Source organism: Falco cherrug, chromosome 11 (genome assembly GCF_023634085.1).
Source record: "Falco cherrug isolate bFalChe1 chromosome 11, bFalChe1.pri, whole genome shotgun sequence".
Taxonomy (NCBI): Eukaryota; Metazoa; Chordata; class Aves; order Falconiformes; family Falconidae; genus Falco; species Falco cherrug.
In genome coordinates, this window is record NC_073707.1 from 10,663,593 (window position 1) to 10,689,514 (window position 25,922).

General features: G+C 44.2%; 1 protein-coding gene and 1 long non-coding RNA gene across 4 annotated transcripts in view; both read right to left on the reverse strand.

The window, feature by feature from the left end:
* Nucleotides 1–17,382, reverse strand: part of CAB39 (calcium binding protein 39) — a 42,237-nt gene extending 24,855 nt beyond the window's left edge. Inside the window, exon 1 of the mRNA XM_055723670.1 lies at nt 17,218–17,382. The gene's annotated coding sequence lies outside the window, so the exon portion shown is untranslated. The remainder of the gene's footprint in view (nt 1–17,217) is intronic.
* An 809-nt stretch (nt 17,383–18,191) lies between these two features.
* On the reverse strand, nt 18,192–24,951 carry LOC129737087 (uncharacterized). 3 transcript variants are annotated; one of them, XR_008734533.1, is made up of 3 exons: nt 24,249–24,951; nt 21,894–24,091; nt 18,192–21,196 (listed from the first exon to the last, which is right to left on the reverse strand). It is a non-coding gene; the product is annotated as an uncharacterized LOC129737087 (long non-coding RNA). The 3 variants fall into 3 exon arrangements; XR_008734535.1 differs by lacking the exon at nt 18,192–21,196 and having other exon boundaries at nt 21,412–24,091; nt 24,249–24,381; nt 24,684–24,951; XR_008734534.1 differs by lacking the exon at nt 18,192–21,196 and having other exon boundaries at nt 21,412–24,091; nt 24,249–24,381; nt 24,597–24,951.
* Nucleotides 24,952–25,922: the final 971 nt, after the last annotated feature.

Sequence of the window (25,922 nt, forward strand, 5' to 3'; positions counted from 1 at the left end):
ATTTTAATTCTCTAAAGAACAGATTCATTACCCTGGAGTATGCTTTCCCTTGTAACTGTTAACTTTTTCTTATTCAAAGACCCAGAAAATGCATTACCCATGTAACAGAAATGTGTGCTACAGTTTAAAACCCGATTACTTAACAGAAGGGGTTTTTTTTGTTGTAGGTGGTATGTTGCTTTTTAAAAAAAAAACCAAAGAAAAAGCATATTGTAAGATGCCTGCATGACTATTTCCAAGAAAAATACAGTACAAGAAATAGTACAATAATACTCATGACTGCAGTGACATGTGCAGAGTTACTCCACAGACAAATAAATTACCAGTAGTGAAGTCTCACCGATGCAGGCTTTTAAAGCTGTAATGAAGGGAAAGGAATACCAGCCATATTCACAAAGACTCACAATCAAATTCAGCCTTTCTGCTTATGACATACCCATAAATTACCACAACATAAAAAAGCTGTAACATTTTTTCTCTGCATAGAAGTATAATCCATAAACAAAGCATCAAATTCAAGTATTCACTCTATTCCAGCTCAGGAGAGCAAACATTTGCCCATCTCCCATGCAAAATGCTACTTAAACAACATACAAAAAACTACATTCCCTATTTTGTGAAACAACCAGGTACAATAAACTCCATTTTTTACTCTATTATTAGGTCTCGTGGCTTAATTGCACTATATTAAGTCTTCAGCTAGATCTAAATCTATAAAATATACAAATTCAGCTAGAATTTAGTGACTACTTCTAGGAAGCTCCTAACAAGGGAAAGAAGAGGAAAAAAAAAAACCTTCAGCCACTTCTTGGATGGAACTGCACACATTAAAAAAAATCCAAACCTAGTGAAAAAGCACACGTAACATCCAGTTGATGTGTGTATAAGAAAATTGCTGGAGATCAAACCAAACAAACATAATTTAAAAAAGGCCAAATAATTAACGGTAGGGTTCGCCAAGATGGATGAGCCAATAGCTGGCTGACACTGATGGGAAGGTTCCATTCCCCCTCTGCTCCCAGTACTGCACACCCTCCTCCGTTTTTACGCCAGGGCCAGCTGATCCATCTCACAAAGCTATCAGAAAACTAACACATAAAAGGAAATTAAGCAATGAGTAGTGTGGGGAATGTAGAAAAAAAACCCCTTTGAACAGCAAGTAGTTGTGAATCAGCTCCCCCATCTCGTGATCTCACCATAGGTGCAATTCATGGTAAGGCTGGAGCTGAATCAACAGGAGGACTGAAGGGGGAAGGTCGCTCTCCATCAGTTATTTTGAGTTGTCTGATATTTTTCTGAATGCCCAGCGTGCTGACAGAACTCACCAAAATGGCAGAAGATAAACCCAAGAAACATGAGGGGAAAACCAAAAAAAAGATTTCTGGAAGGTTCTTAAGGCACCCTCAGCTGTGAGCCAGAGCCAGCCGAAGAGGTGAGCGCTGGGGCAGGCAGGGAAGGGCACACCACCACCACCACCACCTCCACCTCCTCCTCCAGGTAGACCGAGGCTGCCAATCTCTACCCTGAAATTGTATCGTGTTGATTACATTCAACAGTGTTAATAACACATTGGAGATTGACTTAAGCGAGTATAGTTAAGCAAGTTAATCAGTCTACAAAGGCAAAATACCTAGATTCACAATAAACAGTTGGGTCTACTCTGCATACAGATTTTTAATTTACAATTTATCAGTCTGTTACTGACAAAACATGCTGCATCTTGCTAGAAAGAGGCAATGTTTGTATTAAAAATACAACACAGCAGTGTGTGTTTGTCCTGATAGAACTGATTTCCCCTCAGAACCTGTTTTTTTGTCGTTTGCCTCTTGGATTAACAAGGATCATTAAGCCAGTATTGAAAACAATAACGTAAATCAGTTTTCATCAGGTCTTACTGTTGTTAGTTCTGCTAAAATTCAGCGCTGTGAAGTCTGGTAGGAATGATAAAAACAGAAACAGATCAAGAAATTATGCATTTTTAAAAGCACTGCCTCACTCAGACTCCAAAAGGAGGACTGACAGCCATTCCTTTGATCCAAGAACCATTTTTTATGCAAGCTACCATGCTCCTTGGGAAAAGAATATTCAAGTACTTCAAAGCCAGAAGCAGACAGCATATTAACTACTCAGCCCTAACATACAAGATTATAGAATTTTACAGGTTATCGGAATATTTAGCCAGACTTAAGTTACTGACTGTACTTTCCGTAAGTACCATTAGTGAAAAGCGCAGCAGCTGCCCCGCGCTGCACCAAGGCACACGCAGCAGCTGCCATGGCATGACAACAGCCAGGTGCCCCTCTGAGGCATCTGAAATAACCTCTGCCAGCTCAGCGCTGCGAATTCCTGGCTACAGCACATCTTCCTGAAAGGCCTTACCACCTCTAATTGCAGAAGTACAGTTGACTGAAGGCAGCATCCATTATTTTCTTCAGTCTATGATTCAAACTGAGTACTCACATTCCTCCTTAAAACATTCTTCCACATTTCTCACATGCTTATTTTTCTACTACGTCTTTCAGTATCCTGGTTCTGGATATGTGGTTTCCCACAAGATTAAACAATTTTCTAGAGCCTCAGCATTGTGCCAATAGAATTTTTTCCATTTTCTTTTTGATATGCTAAACAAATCGAAACACGACAGCCTCTCATCCAAAATACGTATCTAAACAGTGTACTTTATTAGTACAACCTCACATGTGAAGCCTTCCTACCATGGTGAAAATAAGACTGATAAAAAGCAGAAGCCACACCTCAAATCTACTTCAGGTCTCCAGCATGAACTATTTAGTATAACCATGGCTTTACCTGCATAAGCATGCCATTAACAGAATGGCTATGGTTGTAAATGGTAATTACTGGCACTACCAGCTAGCAAAATTTAAGAGTAGACTCCAGCTGCAAGGCATTTTTACTATCCTCTAAATACTTCTGCACACCTTTTCAGCATTTCTTTCAACATAACTTTAAAATGCAGATAGAAGGGCTGCAGCAACTGTCTCACATGTAAGTAAAACATTCAACATACTAAACGGCTAAGGCAATCAGTGACCTGTTTGAATCCGTTGCGATATTTTGCGAGGAACATAATTTATATACGTAAGTTTTCTTGCAAGACAGGCACGTTCATCTCATATCTGGCATGTTGCACCCACCACTGAACCCTAGCATCTTTCTTAAAATTCACTATTAACTTGTTCTATCAAGCCTGCAGCACACAAAAGCTTTAATCTGATTCAAAAGCGGTTTCACAACTCTGCATCACAATTATTTGCGGTGAGAGCCACTTACGAGATTAAAATTGGAGAAAAAAAAATAATCCCCTAAGAATGGTAACTTTATTCAGAGAAAAATGAAAATCAAGAAAACAATCTCTGCTGTAACACAATCAATTAAATGAACAAAAAAGATCAATTCAATGGATTCATGAAAAAAGAAAATTGGAAAATAAATTTCTATATAAAAATTAAATACAAAATGTAAGATCGCTTCTCACTTTCTGAAAATTTCAAAGCAAGTCAGTCCCCAGCAGTTCACAGTCCTGCTCATTTCTTTAGCACCAAATGCCAGCTGATTCCTTTCATTAAGCAGGCTTCTCTCTTGCCATTCAATTACTGATCCTTCAGCCTCTTTGAGAGCCCACCCCTCCAGCAGACACCTGCCCCACGCTGGGAGAAGCGAAGGGCAGCTACTGCCATCAGGCTCTACTAGCTCACCACAGCCTCCTCTAACTACGTTACACTTTGTGACTTGTACGTTAATATAGTCATTGCAGTCTAACACACAGCTACAGAGCCTCTGCAGAAACTTAAGTAGAAATTGGTTTTAAGTAAGGCTGCTGCTTTTAAGGGGCTTCAGAGATCCTGCATAAGCATAAAAGGTTGTTAATACTAATGCTTAGTATCTGAGATCCCAGCTCTTTCTCCATATTCAGGGAAATCTTATGACTCAGCTTCTTTCCCTGGTGTACTGTTTAGTTACCCCACCCATGCATTTCCCCACAAACCTTACTGCTATACTGCAATATGGTATACAGACAAGCATGTAAATGCCTCACCCATTCCTTGGTAAATACATATTTTAAAAAAAATAATAATCACAAGTTTCACCTCAAAAAGTAGCTGCTATCTCTAACACACGTACACAATAAAGAACTTACTTCAAGCTTCAAGAAAAGTTGTCAGACAATATGCCCACTTCTGGCCAGGTTGAAGCTCAAATAATTTTCTCATAACCTGGCATGAGAGTCAATCCCCTGTTGGCTCAGATGCCTTTACCACATCATCACAAAACCCAGAATATTTGCTACATGACAAAAAACACTGCAATTATGTACGTGCCATTCTACCCACCCTTGGAAGCAAAAACACAAAGCAAGAATCTCCTTTGTAACTACTTCTATTCCTTGGTGTATATTACACCCATTCCTTTCCAGAGGTTTTCTCTTTACTTAAAGACTTCTGATATGCATCTCGGGGTTAATTCTGAGAGTGACCTGGGAAAAGGGGAGGCAGAAAGTATGCTGCAGTTTTATCTCTGAATTCATTTCATTTCACATAGTGCAATACGGTCTACAGTTAACAACATTCCAATAACTAAAGATGGTTGTATGACTATCAAGAAACCGCACAGGCGAAGGGCAGGAAACCCCACCAGCACCATGACATCAGCATTTAGTTTTATCCAGAAAGCTAGTGCAATAGACAAATGAAAAATAGATTATCTAAAACATTAATTAGTTACTTAAGAAGGAGGATGAGAATCCTAAGTCCTAGCACAAAATAGGAAGGGAAATGCACGTGTGCTTTTGGGGCATTTTGTTCTGAAGAGAGCAATTAAACCGCAAGAATGGTCCTAGGATTGCTCCAGATGCAATCCTCTAAGGTGCCATTTTCTTTAGAGAATATTCTCTCAATAAACCAAAAAAACACACATAAAGCCATTCTCTAGAAGCTCAAGTAACAAAGCTGGGAAAAAAAATTTTAAAAAAAAGTATTTACCCAAATGTAACTTCAGTAAGAACCGTGTCATAGTATTACTTTTAAAAATATCATTTAAGAAAATCAGTAATATTTTCCCCATGGTTCCTTTACTTCCTTTGAAGACCAAATTCTGTGCCCTCCTAGAAACTTTGACTGTTCAACCTAAGTTTATGCAAGTTCAACTTATCATAGCTCTTCACCTAATTTATCTGAAGAACAACAGATCTTTAATAAACATAGCCTACAAAGTAACAAAACACTTAAGGAATGACAACATTAAAGCATGAAGTTAATGGGCTGTAAAACAGTGATCCCAATGCAGCCCAGGAACCTAAAACACCAACTTAAGAACTGGGAAAATACATCTGGAGTATGCATCTTCCCTAACTGATTACTACTGGCCCCTGCCATAGGCAGAATATAACAAACTAGATCAGTCTCTGCTTTGACATATTACACCTGTGCAGGCTTCCCTTCCAAAACAATCAACGTGGGATTTCACCATTAAAAACTGCTTATGTTAGACTACTGTACAATTCACCTCAGTCCCAACAGCCCCTTACAAACTAGCTGAGATGACATGCAACCAAGCATAGCTTAATGTCTCCGGGTTTACTTCTGCGCATTAGCTTGACACAAGTAGGGCTGAAACCCAAAACGAACAGGCACAGCAAGCTGCACTGCAAAGAGAAGTTGAGTCAATGCTCAGACTCCCCAGAGGTGACTCTGAGACTGCAGATGACTCCTCTATTCTGCCATTCTTACCTCTATTGAGATTCTCATTGGCTTGACGCAGAGATTAAAATGTAAATTATTCTGAGATCAACTCTCATGAATCCAAGCTGATTCTTGCTACATGAAACTGAAAGAACTTGGCACGTTACTCAATGACTACATATCTCCTCTGCGAAAGGGAGTTCCTGACAAATAACCTATGGGAGTTATGTACTGAGTCACAGAAAGCAGGAGGGTGATCAATAAACGACTCGGAATCACGACCCCAGCATTTACTGTGAATCCTTTCCTTCTCGTTCATTACATCCTCATTCAGTAAAGCGAAAAGGTTCTTCAGTGAATTCTTTTTCCTTAAATTATCTCTCACCCAGTACTAGGAGCTGATCTACAGACAGTATCTGAGCTGATCCATAAGGTCACTATCTATCTGACAAATTTGCCTTCTGTCAAACTATTTTTATGCCATGGTCTCTGGCACTTAAACAGTTTTTATGACAATACAAAGGGTTTACTGACACAGCTCTGTTAGTAAATCCTACTAGTGCAGATACAGCTTATATTAGTAAAAAGCACAACCTCTGACCATGATAACTGCAACTGTGCTAGGGCTTTACTGGTTAAGTACCTTTACGAAGAGTGCTCTTTCCTTCACACTGCCAACCAACAGCAGTAAAACCATAAATCAAATTCTCCCAAGCTAGCTGTGTGGAGGTATCTTTTCATATGGAACTTTCACCCAGCTTTTGTCAGATGAAAATCCTTGCTTCCTCTGGAGTACCCTATACCAAGGACAACACAGCAGATGGGAAAACAGCGCAAAGATCAGCAAAATTAGGGGCTAGCCAGGAGAAACTTCTCTTTTTCCCTAAATACCCAAGATAATTAGCTTCACGGGCATCTCTTGAAACAGAAAAAAAACCCAATACGTTATAGGCCAGAACACATCTGTGACATTCAGATGTATACCTCATTGCTACCAAGACACCAGTGTGATTGTAAGACAAACTTATGCAAAGTCACTGGCTGAAACTTAGCCTGAACAAAACTGTCATGGGTTCAGGAAAGAGAAAATACAATGATATTACAATCTCACTTTTCAACTAAACTAGTCATCACTGAACTGACAATCAAACTGTGTGCCATGATAATAAAAAATAAACAAATAAGCAAACAAAACAAAAACTTAACAGATAATTCACTCCATTCTCCCAAGAAAAAAAAAAAGCCACAGCAATACAGAAATTCCACATAAATAATTTCAAGATCATAATATAAATAAAGCAGCCATTTAAAAAAAAAATAAATAAAAAATGTGTCCTTTACACAGTTCCTTCAAATCATCTCTGTTTCTCCTGCCAGTTCACGTTTGGTCTAAATCTTCAAAGTCACTAAAGGATCCAATTTCAGATACATAAACCACATCACACCTCAGCTGCCAACAGGTGTGTTCCTTTGGGGCAAGGCAGATCACAGAGCACAGAAAGATACATTTAAGGACAGAGACGATGCATACCAGGGTTAGGAGAACTATCCGTGGCACAAACCTTTAGGAGAGATGACGCGAGAGCCAGAACTTTTAACACCATGCCCTTGTTATTTTCCTTTTGTATATTCTAAGGCAGAGGGAGAAGAGTTTCAACTTAGCCCTGAACTCCAGTTCATGCTGTTAAATGCTCTACAGCATAGGAATCAAGAAGGGGGAATGATCTAGATGAGCCCCCAAAATGTGTCCAAGCTCTTACCATGCCAGCCTAAAAGTCCTGATGACTCACAAGACACCAGTCCAAAGATCTAAGATACAGCAGGGTATGTCAGTATACACGCTCCAAAAAGCCAGATATTCCTGAAAAACCCATATGAAAGTCCTCTTCCCTCCTGACACCAGCTGCGAATTCCAGTTACTGAAAGTTATTTGTACATTAAATGGAACCAGAATAGAAACAATGTGCCAGATGCCTGTGATACATCAGATACACAAACACGATGCAGTTCATCTGTCTTTCCCTTTTGGGGACACTTGGGTTATCTCTCCCAGTAGACCTCAATTTACAAGAAAACTGCTTCCATCAGAGTAACAAACATGAGGAAATAACAACTTTGGGACAGGCAGGTAGAAGGTCCTCATAAAAACTGTAACATTTTAATTTATTCCAGCCAAAACTCACAAGAAAATACCTTACAGTTCCTGCTTGCTAGAACTAAAGACAAGCTGCCCTGAAGTTTCAAGAACTGTTTTGGCACTGAAAAAGAAGACAAAAGAAAAAGGGGGCAGGGGGGGGATACCACAGCAGAAAGGTACCTTTCCAAAAGGAAAACTTCCCAACTGATTTTTATTTCAAAGTGACTAGCAATAGCTGTGGTAAATGTGTGATTCTCGAAGGCAGAACAGCCCAGAAGGTTCACAAACTGTAAGCAAAACTGGCACTGTTGATATTTTCTACACATGAGTCAGCATTTCTCCTGCAACACACCTAGAGGTCCACAAACCAAAACTGTTTGACAGCTAACAGTCTAGAGACAGCAAGTAAAAAATTACACTTGTAATAAGAAGCGACTAATATTAGGCCAACTAACACAGTGGAAAAATTGAAGCATCTCTGAGGGACAGTTTCCTTATCTGATCTGCTAAGAAGCACTGGACTGGAAAAAAGGAACTACAAAATTGTTTCGCAATACTAAAATAAGAGCTCCCAACTTTCCTCTAATGCAATTACTGTGTAACACTACCAAGAGAAACTTGAACGCTATCAGAAGTTATCATCTCTACAAGTTTACCCAAGGAATGATCACACATCATCTCTGCAACTAGTAAAAAACTGTTCCAAAGGACAGTAGATCTTCCAAAGGGCTGACATCAAGCTCAAGTGGAAATGCGTTTTAGCTGATACCTATACTCCTGCATTGTGTATTATTAATTACTTCAGCTACGTCAGTATCCCATCACCCCCTTCTCTTCCTTAGAGCTACATGGAGAAACATAAAACAAAAACAACCTTTAAAATTGTGAATTGGTGCACCAGCTTAACACTAGTTTTATTTGAAGAAGGTATTACAAAATTTACTTTGATAGGAGTTTACAACAGTATAATGTTATGGCTCTCTACATCACCAAGAGGCTTCAATCAAACCATCAATTACTCCAGAAACAAAACTTGGCAGCTATCAAAATTCACAACCTTGGTAAACTCTGAAGTTATTCAACAGCTTTAATTGTTTCCCAAAAAAAAGAAATTTTTCTGTGCTGAAAAACTTCTCTTAATTACATAGGCGAGCCAAAAGAAATCATAATTCTGAAAAAAGTTTCTATACTGTAGTTCTATTTTTAACAACAAAAGTCATCAACATCTTAGAAAAATGCTATGTTTAAGAAGGAGAAGGTAAGGCTATGCTTTCAAGACTCTGGTTTAAAATTGTAACTTAAGGTTTGACTGTAGTCAAAATGTACTACTAGGTTATAAATTCTGTAAGACAATCTGTAATGGCATCTTTAAAATTTCTAAAAATAACAAAAATAAAATGCATGCAGCAACAATCTTGGAATCTGAACAACCATCCATTAGTTACAGAAGTAAACCAGGGGACTTCACAGAATTCAGGTATCTATTAAAATACTGTTTTTTTCATCAAGACAAACAAGATTTAATTAAACAATGTGAAAGACACTAGTGCTTTTCATATTATCCAGATCTCCCTTTTAGCTCCTGAAATGTCATTTTAACTTTCCCATTCAAAATCATTTCAAAATTAGTTTAGTCTGGTTATCTAATTTAGGGACTTGATCAAAGTCCAGGTTTTCACACTTTTGGTATACATCTCAGAGGCATGAATCCACAACACTGCAAGTTAAGAGTACCATAATAAATATAAGTGACAAGTTGTAGAAACTTCTGCTGTACTTACTAATGCTTTTCAATGCTTTCAAGTAATTATGGATGTTAAAAATAACCTGTTTAGAGAGGAAAGATTCTGTACTTCTGGCCAGCAATCCTTCTCCTTGTTTGCTAAAGAGCTCAAGAACGGCTACTTCTGCAACACAGATCTGACAGCTCTTCCTAGATGTGATACTTTTAAGTCCTCAGCCTGCATAAATACATGAGGGGAGACCGCCAATGCCAGAGGGAGAGCAGAACTGCTCTGCAGACTCCAACAGCTCAACTGCAGCAACGCTGAGACCATATTCAGCACAATTCCTAAGGGAAGCAAAAAGCCTTGCACAGTCAGTCTCCAAGGAAAAAAAAAAAAAAAATCCATCTTCTGTTGTATGTACACTATAAATCCATGCCTATATGGCTGTTAACATTTTTTTATTTATACTAGTGCACACAGGCATATATACATATAAGTTCCCAAAGAAGAATAAAACCCCATAAATATCTCTTTCAAGATAAATAAAAAGGTACATATACAGGTAGGAATTATAATCACCAGTTAGAAAGCTGGGGGGGGGTGGAGGCTCTTTGGTTTTTTCCAACTTAAAGGAATGAGGAAAACTGACATGAAGTTATCTCACAGAATTTAAAACTTAAATAGTCATAAGTTTGCCGTCATGCACAAATGCCCTGGAGTTCTTGTAACTTTTTTGGAAAAAAAACCATAACCCTGAAATAAAGAGGCTCTTTTGGATCGAAGGATGTTAATTCCCTCACCATAACACATAGGTTAAGAGTAACACCAGTCAGACTGCACAGCTGTGCCAGGACTCTGCTCAAAATGCTCTGTGAATGGATGCAGTTCCTAACAGAAAAACTGTTTACTGCAGCTCCACCCTATTACAGAGTTAGCACAGTTTAAATATTGCTCAATGTCAATTATAGATGTAAAACGGAACTATGTTAGTCAATACCGATGACTCAATACACCACTCTTCTTAGAGATTACGAATCTAAATAATCATGTCCAGAAAAGCACTTGTTCAGAAAACTTAGAATATTTCAAGAAGCTTCCTTCATTGACAAGCATTATGTGAAATCTATGGAAAAAGACAATGTGACCTGGTCACTGGAGCTTGTATTTGCTTTCAGACCATATCTGAAGACAAGCTGAATTTCTCATGTTCAAGTAGCAAGGCCCTCAAGTCCAACATCCAACACATCAAGACTTAAGGTTTTCTAATTATTGTAATTATTTCAGTTTTCCTCAATGGCACTTTAAGAGAAGCCTTCATTCATTCCACTGACAAATTACACCAGACTACAAAAAAGACAAGTCTTCCATAACAACTTGTCCTTATTTGATTTTGAAGCTGGAAAGCATGCAACAAGGCAGAGGACAGCAAACCAGGTCCTTCAGTCAGGACTCTAAAGTACTGCCCCAGACAGCAGAATCCTACCCCAGATCATCCTTTCTCATTAGGCAACACATAACCCAAGTGCCTAATTCATGGTCACTGCTGAAGTATCCATCCTCTTCTGGGAGCCCAAAATGAGATTCTGAGACTAACAACTCGTACCACTGCAGGAATTCAGCTGCCTGAATGACGACTGCCACTGCAAATGCACTAGAAGAAGCACAGCTGGTCTCCCAACTGTCCCTTCAGAAAAATCACAAACCTCCTACCTGTCTTGGGCCTTGAAGCATCTAAAATGACGCTAGATATCTATGTTTAGCCAACTGAATCTTACATCATGAGCTGATGCCACTGGAAACAAAGTTTGGAAGTGTAAGCTCTCAAGTGCTCCACCAGACAACACATACATCATCACACATTCAAACACAGGAGAAAATTATTTGTGCTTCAGCATCGTTACCTGAAAAAAAGTGGGAAAATCACCGTGCTGCTGAAGAACACTGTGAAATGTACTTTCATTAGTATCTGTGAACATTAGATCTGTGAATGAAAAGCTCAAAAATCTGGAATCTTCCTGTCTTCAGACACCTGAGTTTCACGCAATAAAGCAGAAGACCAAATACTACCTTGTGACTAAACAAGTACTCGCAAAGGATGTCTCTGCACCAAGCATGTTCTCGTGCACTGATGGGAAAAAAAGTTCTGTTGAAAAAAACCTACCTGAAAACAAACACATAAGCAAACATTTCGCACCACATCAGTATAAGCAAACTGAGGTTCTGAATTCTTCGTTAACTTTTGAGAGATTTGCTTCCTCAACATTTTTCTAATACAGTACTGAGCATATACAAAGTCTTTATCAAGAACTGTGCCTCAACTCTCTCCGCTACAAGGTATCACTTTAAATTCCCCTGTAAAGTTTCTCCATCACTAGCAATCTCCAGTCAGAAGAAACTTAGGACTTGAATAGCAGGTGTTACAAGTTAGAAGAACGATGCATTCATCAACTGTGTGGGAGAAACTTCTCAGGCATCACCTGTGTTACAGACATGCATGGAGCCTATCACTAAGGTCTCATTTAGGTGGAATAAAATCCCCTACATTGAAGTCTTACTCCTCTGTGAACAAACTTTTGTTTTTATTTTGCTTTTACAATGTATTTGATAAAGTCAAAAAGTTATATGCTGGTTAATTTTATAAATCATTACAATATGTAAGGCAAAAAAAGAACTAAAAAAATATTTTGGTATATATATTAAAAGGAACATCATCTGCCAAAGCAGTAAAGGGCACATTTCACATGTAACAGTCAAAGTAAAATATACTACACAAGTAGCTTTCGCCTCATTTCTACAACTGTTAACAAAAACTCTTGAAACTGCTTACCCAGAGGAAAAGCTCAGAGACTCCACTGCAGCAGGATGCTCTGCACGTGTCAGCACACACATCTACCACACCACACAAGATGCTACTGATAATTCAATGTCTACAGGTTGTATATTTTTCAAAGCAACCTCCTCAGCAGATGAGCTGGGAAGCTGGCACGGCTCTGAACGAATACTTGAAAAAAAGGTATCCATCCGTTGTAAGCCTTCCCAGGTGAGCTCTTGACCAGGGAAGTAGAGAAAAATGACAGGCATTTCACACACACAAACAACTGAACCTAAGTACTTCTCTCACATTCATGCACATTCAACTCCCCAAAAAGCTGACATATTAATTCAATTTAATTTATAGCCAGGTTCCATCTTAGCTATTTTTAAGTGTCACATTGCAAATCTTGCAGGGTTTGGAGTTAAACTTATTTACATTCTTTTAGTGAGAAAAACTGATTTGTTATCAATAAAAATTGATTTTTTTAAAAAATACACAATGGAGTAAGGATCAAAAGCAGCACACAGCAATTTTTCACTGATGCAGCCATTTCACTGTGAAATATCTGACAGTATACCTGAACATTTTAGAGTAACTCCAAGCAGTAACTCCTGAATAACTTCATCCAAAGATGTTTCTGAACTTAGAAAAACATGTTACACACTACAGTTCTGTACTAATGATAACTTCTCAAATTTTTAACTGTCTTGCTATATTTAATTTTTTAGTGATGAATTATCTGAGTGTTTGAAGGGGAGGAATGAATTACAAAGCAAACAGATCTTTAGAAAAGACCTAGGTATTTTATTAGAAGTAGTAGATTTCCAATAAACAGAAAGATTAGCTACAACATTCAGTGATTTCCCCCAGAATTTTATGCCCTTGTGAACAGGCTTAAAGTTTGCTTCCTTTTAGCATATCCGAAGTCCACAGCCAGGAACTTTTTATAGTGTCTTTTGACTACATACATGAAGTATTAGCCAGCATACTAAAACCAAGGGAGTTAGAAAGCAAACTGCAGTTGTTTATTTAAACGTAAGCAATTTACTTTCTAAATTAATGTTGTCTGAAAAAAAGCAGGCCATGAAGAATGACCACAGTTACGCCTGCAAACACACAGTAATTTGGCTGCTTCCAGTTTGGATCAATCCTGAACTCAATCCTTTATAAAAGAGTATTTAAATACGGACAAACGAAAAGTGCCATTTTATCATAAGGTGGAATTCTGAAAGCACATAAATCTGCTCAGGCTAAAGAAAGACCAAACTCACATGACACCAGTTTAAGCCCTAAGTACTCCCGAAGCATGCATTTAAAAGCCTAGCTCAAGTCCGTTAAAATAATTCAAGACAGCCTCATCTTCTAATTTAACCTTTGTGTTTGCACTTGGGGGGGGGGGGGTGTAGGGAGGGGAAGAGGGCGGGATCTCAGCATAAAGTTTCACCTTCTAAGTGAAGACATTCAGCTTCCTTCTGGCTCACAACTCTGCATCTTGCGGTGCAAGAAGCACAGTACTGGTGGAAAATACAGGGAAAGAGAGAGCCCAGATGGAAGGGAATGAGAGCTGAACTTCCAAACAATTCAGACTAATAAACACCCTAAATCAGAAACCAAATTGGGGAAGTAGTGTTCTAAAAGTTCTCCTTTTAGAACAGCACAAAATCTTAAGCCCTAATAACAAAAGGAATTTTTCTTCATTCTTGGGGTTTATCTACAGCTACAAAAATACAGTTACAGTGAATGCTATGACTTATGATCACCAACCAACTAAAAAGGTTTTTCTCCAATGTCATTAATACCTGGCTTCAACTGGCACCCAAGAAGAAGTGAAAAAGTGCATGCAGCCCACTAATTCCTTACCACAGATTGCTACATTTACAAAATTTCAACTACATGATCTAGAAAATACTGGTTTTGAAACTCAACTCATATTTTTCCTTTGCACGTTATTCACATAAATAGCTTCAGGATATTGTAGTACTACTAATTTTGAAGAGGCAAATAAGTCAAATCAAATTTTTGATAGAAAGCTGCGAGATGCCTCCAATTAGCCAAAGATAATCATACATTAATAGCTGCTCTTGTTATTAAACTATATTATAAAGTGTCAGAAGTACAGAAAAGCAGGGCCAGAAGAGAATTCAAAAGGTCATCTAGGCTTCTTCCCACACCCTGCTTCAAACCAGCATCAACTTTTAGAGCACCATTCATAAACTCTACACGCAGTACCAAAAAAAGACATCATTCTAGTGATGCGTCTAAAGCCTCTAAGCGCATCACAGAGATTATCAAAGCCTTCAGAAAAAAATTACTCAATAATTAAGGCTGCAAACATCTCGTTAAAAAAATTTGCAAACTCAATACATAACTGATTCAGAAGAGAGGACACTGGTCACATAAATTCTAATATTCAGAAAAATGCCACGAAACCTAGTAAGCGCAGCATGAACAGCACAACAGTAAGGTCTCGTTCGACTACCACCTGTTAATAAAAGACATGTTAGCTCCCACGATAGAACGCAAAATAGATACCATTCCCCCATAAATAAATGTTTCACAAAAGCAATCAAGGAATTCCAAGAGGTGGAGTTTTCTTAGTATTATCACACCCCACTGGGAATACACATTTGTCTGCGCTTGAAAATATCTATAAAGTGTATAATTATCTCTCATAAACATACTGTCACAAAGTATTACTTAACTGGCACTTCTATTTAGTCTCTTTTGTATAAAAACATATCTTAAAAAAAAAAAAGTATTGCTTTACAATTCTCCATCTACAACCATGCATTAAATGCCTACAAAATGCATCAAAGTTTCAGAACTCCACATCAACATAAATAAGAGAATAAAATTAACTGGGAAAAAACCCCAGTGCTCTCAGCATTTATAAATATTCAGCAGCATGTTAGTCCACTGTCCTGGTTTCAGCTGGGACAGAGTTAATTTTGGTTTTAGTTGCTGGGGCAGTGCTGTGTTTTGGATTTGGTGTGAGAACAATGTTGATAACACATACAAGACATTTATTCCGCTTGCTCCCTGTGCCACCAGTACTTTTTCCGACTGACCAAGGAAAGTCCCCAACGACACGTATATCACACCGCTATCGAGATAACAGTTTAAATACAAGTAAATTTAAGCCACGTGTATACTAGCTGGCTGACCCAACAGTTTCTCACATCACAAGACAACCATAAAGCTAACTGTAAAATACAATACTCTTTACAGCAGTGAGTCCATGGCAGAGTCCTACCAAGACACGGTGCCATGGGGCATCATGCCACTCTTATACATCAGACAAGCGGCCAATTTATACAGGACAACTGAAAAAAGAAAACATGAAGTCATTTCTGACCTTGAAACAGGTACCATCCTTATCCTAATTCACAGACTATTTCTTGGCCTTTTTTTTTTCTCTGCAGTTAAAGGCATGTCCCACATCAACAGGTAATAAGTATTAACTAAAAGTACACAGTAAACAGTAAAAATCTATTATTTAAAAGCTTAGATGCCAAGGTGCAAGCTCAGGATGTTAAATTTCCTCTGACAGTATATGATTTCATGAGCTCTTCGCGTTAAAAAGGAAGACACGTTTCCTGATGATGAACCGCACTGCTGAAAGGAAAACACAGGGCCTTAAATTAGAGTTTCGGACAGGTAAGTTTAAAGAACCACACGCACACAAAGCTTCGCAATATTTTGATGCTAATCAAATTGTATTTCTGATCTACATTTAAACTGTTCTTCCAAGCCTCGTTACTCGCCTCACTGAAATTACAGAGCCTAGGTCACGTAATTTAATCTTTGACTCATCATGCAAATTAAATCACACCATTCCCATAAGACAGCATATAGGTTTTAAATAAATCCTACACACCTACACAATCACCTACCAAAAATTAAATTTTCTTTTTAAAAAATTTAAAAAATAAACCAAAAAAATATCGGTTACACCCTACTTTAAATACTAGTAGCATTTCACAGGTTTGTAAGAAAATAACGATGGAAAAAAACTTTTTTTTCGTTTATGGAAGACAGTGATCTCGCCGTGTTAGCTTTCTACGGGACAGCCTGCAAAAATCCGAGGATCTCAAAGGCCGATCAGGGCTACGAACAGGAGTAACAATTGTAGGAAGAGGCCTCGGAGCTGGACGCTGAGAGGCTGCGTTAAGTGCCTGCTCCGCACCGCCAAGCCAGCCCGTGTAACAGAGGCCAGAACAAAGCCGGCCGGGTGCCCCCCTGCCCCGGAGGCACCGGGGGGGGCAGCCTGCCCACCGGCGTGCCCTTGCCGCCCGGCTGGGCCGGGGCACCCCCCGGCACCCCGCAGCACAGGCCGGCCGGCCGCGGCTCCCCGCTGGCGGGCTGAGGCGAGCGCTGCGCAGCCCCGCGGATCCGCCGCACCCGCGCACGGCAGCGGAGGCGCTTGGGGAAAAGGCGCCGCCGCACCCCGGGCCCGCACCCCGCCTGCCGCCGGCTCTCACACAGACCCCCCGCCAAGCGGCGCAGACCCCGCGGCGCAGCCCCCCTCCCCGCCAGCGCGGCCGGCAGCACCCGGCCGGTCCCTCCCAGCACCGCCCGCCGCCCAGCGGGGAGACGGCCCCGAAAGCGGCGGGCACCGGCCGGGCCTGGCCGCGCTCCCCGCCGGCCTCCCCCCGAGCGGCCGCACGGGCCGCGGCGGCGCCGCCTCCCGACCCGGGGGGCAGCGGCGGACAATGCGCGCCGGGCTCGCCGGCCCGCACCGCCCTCCCCGCCTCGCCTCACCACCGCCCGCCGGACTTGGGCCCGACCCACCGCCGGCCGCCGCCGGCCTCCCCCCGCCCTGCCGCGCCGCCTCGGTACCTCGGTGCGGAGCGCGGCCTGGCACCTCCTCGGCGGCGTGTCCGGCGGGGCCTGCCCCTGGCGGCCCGACCGCCCCGGCTCCGGCGGCTGGCGGCGCGGCTCCGGCGGCTGCAGGCAGAGGCGCGGCGCGGCCCCGGCTCGCCCGGCCCCCTCCCCCCCCCCCGCCCCGCGCTCTGCTGCGTCGCAGCGGCCCTTCCCTCGCCCGGCGGCGGAGCGCGGCGGCGGCGGAGCGCGGCGTCGCTTCCGCCCGCTGCCTCACGCCGGCGCCCCCTGGCGGCGCGGAGGGCCGAGGGCGGCGCTCACACGGGACCCGCGGGGGAGGGGGGAGCCCCAGGGAGCCCCGTGCCCGCCCGCCGCGAGTGGGCGGCCTCCCGCCGGGGGCGCGCGGGGGGCGGGGGGCAGCCCGGGGGCGGTGACCGGAGACCCCCGGGCCGGGACCTGGGGGACGCTTGGGCCTGCAGCGCTGCTCCTTACTAGCGTTCCTGTGACTATTATCGCCCGAACTCCATCGTTGATTATTCTTGTATTATTTTATTCTATTTAAATATATTCTTATAGATTGATAAATATATAATAAGTATTCTACTTATATATTAATAATATATTATTATTATCGTTCTTTATGACTGCTCTTTTGTTCTTTATTAGTATTTTAGCATTGTATTTATCGTTTTATAATTTTTATTTACTATTTTGACACACACACACCCTTGCCCTGCCCTCCTGCAGACCCCTGGCACCGGCCATGAGCCCCTTGCCCCGCCTGGCGAACCTGGGCGTGGGGCTGGGGGGCAGCATCGGGCTGGGGGGCAGCGCTGGGCTGGGGCTGGGGTCAGCACTGGGGCTGGGGGGCAGCGCCGGGATGGGGGGCAGCGCCGGGATGGGGGGCAGCACTGGGGCTGGGGCTGGGGTCAGCGCTGGGGCTCGGGGGCAGCGCTGGGCTGGTGCTGGGGGCAGCGCTGGGCTGGGGGGCAGCACCGGGGCTGGGGGCAGCCCGCTGCATCCACCCGATGGCCGGGGAGTCCCAGCCCGGATGGTTCCCGCAGGTTCCCAGCGCGGCGCAGAGGGGCTGCGGGGGCTGCGAGCTATTTCTGTGCCCCTGGTGGGCAACAGGCACCCATTGCCCTGGCTGTGTGAACACGGATTAGCCTGGATGGACGGAAGCCCACCTCTGTCCCGGCACAGATCATTAGCGCAGTCTAACACACCAGGAGATTTTGAAGCAGAAAAATACATTTTTAGGGAACGAGTCATGAATTTCTTACACGCCATGAGGTGAAGCCTCACCCGGCAGGACCGATGCACTGCTGCTGTGCAGCCTGCCTGCTGGTTTCCCGAAGTGCCCAGACGCTTGCCGGCCTGGTTTCTCAAAATGTCCTGCAGCTCTTCCTGCCCTGCTGCGCTCCACGGCTCTAGCGACAGCATCTGCCTTCAGCTTCTTTTTAATTACGCCTCTCCCCATTGCCTTCCTGCACTCCCCCATTGCATCACTGGGGAGGGTTTGGGTCGGGCTTCTCCGTGCCGTAATTTTTCCCCGCAGCAGCGTGTTGCTCCTCTGAACTTCACGGGTCACCGTGGCCTTGCCTGCTGGATGACAAGCGAGTGGCATCAGCGGGCAGAGCTGGCTGCGGTAGGCCCTGGGATTCCACCAGGATGATCCCACCAGGATGATCCCACCGGGATGCTGCACTGGGCACCGCAGCTCCTGCTGGGTGGCTCGAGCTGTCAGGCACCAAGGGGCTGAGCCCCCCTTGCTCAGGCCGTGCTCACAGCTGAGCGAGCTCCTGTCATACAGAGTGACAATTTACTCCAGCTGCGGCGAGGCAACTGGGCAGCTGAAAGGCAAAAAGCAATTTGTGCAGCAACACCTGCACCAGCGCAATGGGGTTTGCACAAGGTGCTGGACCTACGCGCTCCCCTGGGGACTGCAGGGTCTCCTCTGCCCCCCCAGTGCCTGGCAGGTGCTCCCTTCCCCCAGGCTGGAAGTTTACTACATAAAAAAAACAAAACAAAAAACCCCCTCCAACGTTAGCAAAAATAGTTCTCACACCCAGGCACCAAATACCATCCCCAGCTGTGTGGGGAGAGCACAGCAGCCTGGTGGGGCTTGGCTGCCAGGCCCAAGCAGCGTGCTCAGCCGTTGCACTGCCCTGGGTTCCATGTTCCGATATAGATCCTGCGTACTCAGCGCTAGCTGTGTCTTTTAGGAGCCTGGCAGCAACCTGCAGTATTTCACAGTCCGGCTTCTCACCCCTGTGAAATGGATTTTCATTCCTGGACCCTTTGTATGTCATCCGCCTGCAGCATCCCGTCGCCTTCCCTGCTCAGGATCCCCTTGCCCTCCTCCAGTTCCCTTGACTTGCCTGCAACACGCTGTGGGAAACAGCTCCTGACAGCAGAAGAGATTCCTGGTGCCCTCTCTGATGTGGAAAGATCTCACAGAACGTGTGAAATGCTCGGCCAGCAGTCTTCTTGAATCATCCTGCTTAGTCAGCTGTGTGTTCCAGCTCGGACACAGAAGTGTTTCTGACCACGCTTTCAGCCATCCCTGCAGCTGACAGCATGGAAGCACAGAGGAATTTGCACCGGGAGGTGCAGCCGGGCAGCTGCAGTAGCACTGGGTCAGTGGGTACTGAATGAGTACAGAACGAACAGGCTCACACCCCAAAAAAACCTATTTACAGTAGAAAGCACAAATAAATGTAATTGCCAGCCATATCAGTTGGGTGGTTGTTGGGTTTTTTTCTCACAGGGATGCTGTGATTTATCCTCAAATCAAGGTGCCGACTCAGAATTCAAACACATTTTAAAAATGTTATTGCAAATCACAAAAACTAAGGGTAGCATGTATAATTTGTCAGAAAAGAAACACAATTGCCAGAAGAATCATAGGGAAAAAAACCCCAAACTTGTTGCAAATTCCTTTCCTGGACAGCAAGAAGAGCAGTACGTCATTCTGCATTCAGTACATCATTCCCTGGACCGGCACTGCGGGACCCAGGACCAGCACGGCGGGATCCAGGTCCAGCCTGGCAGCGCACCAGTGCCTCTGGGGGCTGCCCCTGCCGGCCCTGCTGTGCTCAGCACCTCACGGGACAGGACAGAGATATATATATGTATCAAATATATATAAAAATAAAAGATACAAGAGCGAGCGTGTGTGTATATGTGTATATATTTGTATATACTTGCTTATATCCCCCAAACATATACTTGCTCTTATATAAAGATACAGGAGATGATGCAGCTCTGGACCTCTGGGTCCACGCTGCCTGTACGAGGTGACGGGACCTTGGGGAATGGCTTTGCCAAGCTTGGGCCCGTGGCGCGCAGTCAGCGAAATGCTGGCCATTCGTATATCCCACTTGTGAGCTGGAAATCGCTGCTTTCAAAGCCACCGTGGAAAGGGTGTGTATGTCTGAGAAATTGTTAACCTGTAATTATGCTAAAAACGTTCAAGTCTAAACAGATAATATTCAGGGTACTGACTAGAAAGAAGAAGGAATTAAAGGCAAGCACTGGTACAGGGATTCAACACCAGCTCCTGGAAAATAGCTATCGCTTTACCAATGACCACTGGAAAAAAGATGGGGCAAATAATGGGCTCGGTGCGGCTCCCATCCCCGCGCAGTATGCCACAGGGAAATCCCCCAGCAGAGAGAGCGTGGGTTTGCTAAGCTCTGAGAAGCAGGAATTAAATTCAACACGTGAGAGAGCTCTTAGTGCACTAGCAATTTGCTAATTCACAGCCACGACTGAGACATCCATTGTGAATTAATTAATCCTTGCAAATTAGGAAGTGAATAAACATTAAAAAAAAAATCCGAGTTACTTCACCAGGAAAAAGAAGGTGGAAAGGCAAGTACTGGGGTGCTTTGCTCAGGAGGGACAGACACAGAATGGGATCCTAGGGGGTTTTGCTGCTGGTTTGAGGCCCGGGGAGCCCTGCTGCTCAGCTTCTGCTCCTCCAGTCACCATCCTACACCAGCAAATGGCAAAAGTAGAGAAAAATAATATGCCATCCTGTTAAATTAATCCTCCTTTGAGCCGCTCTGTTTTGCCCACCTCTTTTCTTCCCTTGGCCATACCCCATGCAGGATGCCAGGTCCTGACTGGCAGCAGCTGGCTGCCCCGGGCCAGCTCCCTCTGCTCCCCAGTGGCCAAGGGCTGGTGGAGGCAGGGAGCCACAGCACCGGGCTGGCCAGACGCGTCCCTCTTGTGATGCCAGAGCATCGTGCTCATAGAGTGTCATTCACACCCGGCTGGTCTCCCTAAGAGAGCTGCAACACAGCTGCCTCTCAAATGCCAATTCAAAGCAGGTCCCCAGCAGCCCCGAGGGTCTCTGTCCCACCCCTCCCCAGGGGTCCAGGCTTATTTCTTAATCCCTTTGCTACAACCTCCTCTTCCTCAGCACTTGGTGCAGGTGAAGTAACTCATTGCCTCATTTATCTTTTATGTGTTCCAGGTCTATAATGCAGCAGGACACACATGCTCTTTCCCTTGGAGGGTGTTTCCTCCTCTCCCCCACCACCCTGCTGCCAGGGGAAGGGTCCCGAGTGCCCCCATCACGTCCCACACAGCATCCCCCCTGGTTCTGCAGCCTGCCATCGCCTCTGGATGTCACCACCCAAAGCCCAGACAGACACAACCCCAAGCAAGATAAATGCCAGTCCTACCGAAACTCTTGTTCTTAAAAGTTTGGAGGAACGAGAATCCTGCGCCTTTCCGTGGACTTTGGACCAAGCTGAAGTGGCTGAATTTAATCACCCAGGTTTCGCAAGTGCTGCTACGGTTCCTGGAGCTGCATTTCACCCGTTACTGGCTGAGGATGCTCACTGCAGGCTCTCGAAGCTTTGCTCAAAGAAACATCTCTAGGTGAGCATATTGTTACCTTCCAGTTCATCCAACGAATACAGAATGAACAGGCTCATACCCCAAAAAACCTATTTACAGTAGAAAGCACAAATAAATGTAATTGCCAGCCATATCAGTTGGGTGGTTGGTTTTTTTTTCTCACAGGGGTGCTATGATTTATCCTCAAATCAAGGTGCCAATTCAGAATTAAAACACATTTTTAAAATGTTATTGCAAATCACAAAAACTAAGGGTAGCATGTATAATTTGTCAGAAAAGAAACACAATTGCCAGAAGAATCATAGGAAAAAAAAAACCAAACTTGTTGCAAATTCCTTTCCTGGACAGCAAGAAGAGCAGTACGTCATTCTGCAGAACCATGTCCTTTTAATAAACTTTTTATTACTGCGGAGCAATTGGATATTACCTATAAAGAGCAGCATTCACTGAAGTTGGAATCTACTACTAAAGGCAAAACAAGATTTCTGTCAGCGTGGTAAGCATGAAAGATAGAAACAGAAGCTGTCCTGAAAAACAGCACCTTGTAAGAATGTGTTTCCTGAGTTAAAAAAATAAAAGGAAAAAACCTAGACAAATACATCCATTAATTCGATAGAACTGGAAGCAAATATATCTGCGCATCGCAAATCATTTAGGAAAGACACCAGGCAGTGAACACTGGTGAAACAATGGAAAAGGATATTCCATACATTGGCAGGTGCCTTTAGTTTTCATCCTATACCATTACCCATAGCCGCTGTACGGTAAGCAATGGCAGAAGGCAGCCCCAGTCCAGGAACCTGTGCAGGTGCCCCCCAGGCAGGCAGCCCACGCGAGTGCTCTCGGTGAGGAATGTTTTGTCCTGCTGGTCACCCAACATGCCTGAATGACCATCATCCCCGTGAGCCAGCCTTGCTCCACGTGTCCGCGCAAGGGCCAGCTGCCACGTCAAAAAATTCAGGAGGCTTTGGGAGAAAAGCAGTACGGCAGGAACTTTCTCTACCGACCTGAATTTCACCACCGATCTTTCCAAAAGGACTGCTTTTCTTCTATTATTTCTCAACACTTTTATTCTCCCACTTTTACCAAATCAATTCTAAAATTAGAAAATCATTGAAGGAGAAAGGTTTTTCCTGGCTATGCCGGTAGGTTACACTTGAAAGCCAGGGAAGGGGAACTGGAAGCCAATTGCTCAACACTTCCTCAGGCTCAGCACTACCAAAACAACTGAAAGGTGGTGGTTTTTTCAGATGATTTCCCTATTTTTTTATGTTTTAAAGAAATCATGAACCAAGTTTACTAATTCAGTCCATATTTAAGTAGCGCCCATTAAGCTTTGAAGCCCACACCCTCTGGATAACACTGCTATGCACTTCCTTAGTGCTTTACCCCTTCAAAAGACTCTTCAGAAACTAATTAATTAGCTCTTATAGCAGAAAACCGCTGCAGTGAATGGCATGGGTTTAGTGCTGCTGTTCAGCTAGGTTTGGTCTCAGCTGCTGTAGAGCTGAGTTAACACAGGAGCCATTGCCATGTCACTTGACACTTAAATCTTTGTCAAGCCACTCCAGTAAATACATAGGGGGACCTTCCCTGAAGCTCTCCAAATCTTTTCTGTGCCTATCCTCCTCCTCTTCCTGCTGATGGGATCCCTGGCTCCCGAGGAGGAGGGCACTCCAGAGCTCTGCCTGCTCCCACCTTCAAAGTCAGGCACTGGTTTGGGGAAGGGCTGAGCCCCTTTCTCCCAGCTCAGTAGGATTCACTTTTGAAAGAGAATTAGTTCATTCCCATTCTACGGGGAAATCTGTATCTTCTGAAGGTCTTCCGTGTGCGAGGAAGTTGCTGTCTGCACATGTGTATATGTACGCACCTGGAACAGGGAGATGGGAGGAAGCATCACCTTTGAAACACAACAAAACACCCAGCTGATCCCAGGTGTTCTTCTGGAAAATTCCTTGGGGAGCTCACATGTGTCGTGGCCTCTCTCGCTTTCTGACAGAGTGAACCCAGGGCACAGCTCCTATTGTTAAAGATAGACAAGAAAGAAAAAAAGGGTTGTGACAGTGGGGGGGGTTGCTGGTTTGGTTTTTTTTTTACATGCCTCATTATGGAGAAGCTGAAACAAGCGCAAGCCCTGCTTTCGCCCTTCACAGACTGGCCCGTGGAGCATCACCCACCTTCTCACAGCTCCTGGCTGCTCTTCGCCCCACTGGGGCTCAGGTCTGCTTTCCACCCAGCGACTATGCCCCGAGAGCTGGCAGGGCTTCCTACACCCTTTGGTTCCTCCAGAGGAACATGAAATCCTCATCCCTATAAAAAAGGACAATCTCCTAATATATTTGAAGAGGAGGGGAGGAAAAAAAAAGACATTAAAGAGGGGAGAGATATGGTTAAAACCAGACAGTATTTATAAACCAAAAAGCAGTATAATTTTTTTTTTTGCTTTAATTGGTAAAAAAAATAGATGTAAAAACGCAGATACAAAAAAAAAAATAGCTTAGAGAGCAGGATGTGATTTTACATACAACCAGGATGGACTTGGCTCACAAAGGCCAGGCACCCTGCAGCTCATGCCCTCCCATCCTACACCCCTGTGTTTTCTGCTGTCCTACCAGCAGCCAGGCTGTCCCAAGACTGAACCAGCAAGTGCAAAAAAAAAAAACCCAAGCGAGTGTTTCCCCACTTCCTGGGGTGCTGCAATCCCAGCCCTGCAGCACCAGAAATAAGCAGCACGTAGGCAATGCTGTGGCTAAGCCCGCTGCCCCCCCGGCCGTCCTGCCTCCCTGGCAGCAGCTCCCCTGCCCACGGCCCAGGACAAGGAGCTGGCAGGGGGACTGCAAGTGGCTCTCCCTGCGGAGTGTTAGCGATGGGTGGCCTTGTTCGTGCTGACAAGGTATTTTGTGTCAGGGGGTCAGGATGTGGTGTCAGTACACGTATACGCACATACTATAAAAAGAAAGCTGCTACGGGCACGTGGCCAAGCCGGGACGAAAGCTGCATTTGCTCACAGTTGCAGAAGAGATATTTGTCTCACAAAGGTGAAACTTAACCCAGATCTTTCTATGGTCTTGGGAACCGAGAATTTAAGAAGAAATGGACTGTGCAGGATGTACAGGCGCTGGGATGTGCAGGGGTTGAGATACAGGCTGGGATATGGGGTGCTCAGCTCTGGGTTCTGACATCTGGGGAACCAGGCACCCACGTTGCCATGAAAGTGAAGCTTACTGAATAAACCAAGCACCAGCTGCATTATAGATGAGGCCTGTTATCAGGTGACATCTGGTAACATCACACAGAGAGTGTGAGAAAGCCCAGAGCTGCCCTCCAGAATGAAACAACTCCTGGGATGCCCCATGAGGGAAGTTCAAAACCCCCTTGAATGCTCCTTCAAAGCCCCCTACACCCTCTCCACCCAGCTTGGCTCTTCCCCCTTGTACCGCCACTTCAGCACCAGCCAGGGGCTCACCCTTATCAGCCCGTCACCACCCACACGGTTTATCAGATTTTCTTCTTCCTATAAGGTGCTCTTGGCCCAGGAGCCCAGCTGCAAGCAGCAGCTTTCTAGCTGCAAAGGAGCAGATAAGACTTCCTCGGTGGCCGGGAGCCCTGCTAACCTGCCAGGAGGGAGATGGGCTTGAGCAACGGCAGGAGCATCAGCTGATCCTTAACAGGAAGGCTGGATGGTGGGGTGTGAGAGAAAAGCTGAGAATTGTCAGGGGGGTACCAGCCTCGTAATTATTTCCTACGCCAGGAATCCACTGCCGATGATGGCAGAGCCAGCTGGTACTGAGCGAGCCAAGCTGGGGCTAGTGAGGTTCGGTGCACTTGGTAAGGGAGCTGGATCGAGGGGC